Source organism: Arachis hypogaea, chromosome 10 (assembly GCF_003086295.3).
Source record: "Arachis hypogaea cultivar Tifrunner chromosome 10, arahy.Tifrunner.gnm2.J5K5, whole genome shotgun sequence".
Classification (NCBI taxonomy): domain Eukaryota; kingdom Viridiplantae; phylum Streptophyta; class Magnoliopsida; order Fabales; family Fabaceae; genus Arachis; species Arachis hypogaea.
In genome coordinates, this window is record NC_092045.1 from 68,482,809 (window position 1) to 68,485,173 (window position 2,365).

The window sequence follows — 2,365 nt, forward strand, 5'->3', positions numbered from 1 at the left end:
ATAACTTGAGCTACAAAGATCTAAATGAGACGGTTCCAGTTGTGTTGGAAAGCTAACGTCCGGGGCTTCGAAATAATATATAATTTGCTATAGTTTCTTTGAGGATAGACGACGCGGACGCGTGCATCACGCGCACGCGTCACATCTGCGAAAATAAGCGTGGCAGAATTCGTTCCCAGCGATTTCTGGGCTGTTTCTGGCCCAATTTTCGGTTCAAAAAACACAGATTAGAGGCTATAAAATGAGAAAATGCATTCATTCATAAACACAACATTCAGATTTACAATTTTAGGTTTTAGATGTAGTTTTTAGAGAGAGAGGCTCTCTCATCTCTTTTAGGATTTAGGATTTAGGATTTCTATTAGTTTTAGGATTATTCTTCTTCATTCCAGATTCAATGTTACTTTAATTTATGTTTTTCTTCTACTTTTAGATACTCTAATGCTTTTACTTGTATTTGACTCATGTTTCCAAATTGGCTTATGAACCCTTTCATGTTAGATTTGAATTTATGTTTAAATATAATTTGAGGTATTTCAGATTTATGATTTTTACTTAGCTTTTTATATTCTTGGCTTTAATTGATGAATTGATTAATTGGAGACACTTGAGTTATCAAGCTCATTGTGATTGATAATTGTTATCTTTGCTAATTAATTTGAATTCCAATAACTCTAGTCTTTTCTTAGGAATTGACTAGGATCTGAGGAATCAAATTAATTCATCCACTTAACTTACCTTTATAGTTAGAGGTTAATAAGGTGGAAGCAAAATCCAATTCTCATCATAATTGATAAGGATAACTAGGATAGGACGTCCAATTTTCATATCTTGTCAGGAGTTTTTCTAGTTATTAATTTATTTTTCCTGCAATTTATTTTCCCTATTCAACCTTTCAAAAACCCAAAAATATTGTTTTTCATAACCAATAATAAATCATACTTCTCTGCAATTCCTTGAGAAGACGACCCGAGGTTTGAATACTTCGGTTATAAATTTTATTGGGTTTTGTTACTTGTGAGAACCAAACTTTTGTACGAAAGGATTCTCTGTTGGTTTAGAAACTATACTTACAACGTGATTATTCTGATGAAATTCTTTACTAGCAGAAATCCGTTCGTCAATGCAGCTAACCCTGCTGGACAAGAGAGGAGAGTGTTGGGTTCCTACATTAATCCCAATCCTGGGAATTATGGGAGCAGCATTCAAAAGCTAACTATCCATGCCAATAACTTTGAATTGAAGTCTTAACTCATCATTCTCGTCCAAAACAATTGTTCTTTCGGAGGAAGTGTCCAAGAAGACCCAAATCAGCATCTCACTATATTCCTAAGGATCTGTGATACAGTGAAATCAAATGGAGTTCATCCTGATGCCTACAGATTGCTTCTATTCCCATTCTCTCTAAGGGATAAAGCATCCAAGTGGCTAGAATCATTTTCAAAGGAAAGCCTCACAACTTGGGAGGATATAGTGAATAAATTCTTGGCAAGGTTCTATCCCCCAAAAAGAGTCAATAGGCTGAGAGCAGAGGTTCAAACATTTAGGCAGCAGGATGGTGAAACCTTGTGTGAAGCATGGGAAAGATTCAAAGATTTGACAAGGAAATGCCCCCTGATACGTTTAATGAGTGGGTGCAACTGCACATCTTTTATAAAGGGCTGAATCAAAGAAAGTTGTGGAGCACTCATTTGGAGGTTCCCTCAACAAGAAGAAAACTATTGAAGAAGCCATTGATGTCATAGAAATAGTGACTGACAATGAGTATTTCTATGCCTCTGAGAGGAGCAACAACAGAGGAGTCATGGAGTTGAACAACATGGATGCAATCCTGGCCCAAAATAAAATGATCACTAAGCAACTAGCTGATTTGACCAAGCAAATAGAGAAGAATCAGGCTACAGCTATCCACACTCAACCACCACCACATTCAGAGTCAAATACAGATGAAGGAGTTGACTGAAAATAAGCTAATTACATTGAAAATTCTTCAAGACAAGAGCATGATCCATACTCCAAGACATACAATCCAGGTTGGAAGAACCACCCAAACTTTGGGTGGGGAAACCAACCAAACTAGAACCAAAATCACAGACCCCACAACTCCAACCAATTCAACAATTCCACTTACTAACAATCCAACTCAAGATCATATTAACACCCATACAACACTCCGTCTCAAACACCATATCAAGCCCAAGCCAATTAGCCCCAACATCCAATTTCCACTCCACCATCAGAGGAAAAACTATCTAGCATTGAAGCTATGCTTGCAAACCTTTGCAAGGAGTCTGATGATACGAAAAAATTCAAGGAGGAGGTGAGATCTAATTTGCAAAATCAAGATGCTACCATTCAAAAACTT

The 2,365-nt window shown here is 36.8% G+C and overlaps 1 non-coding gene across 1 annotated transcript; it reads right to left on the reverse strand.

The window, feature by feature from the left end:
- Positions 1-1,518: 1,518 nt before the first annotated feature.
- LOC112719107 (small nucleolar RNA R71) lies at positions 1,519-1,625 on the reverse strand. Its single transcript, XR_003161423.1, has one exon. It is a non-coding gene; the product is annotated as a small nucleolar RNA R71 (small nucleolar RNA).
- Positions 1,626-2,365: the final 740 nt, after the last annotated feature.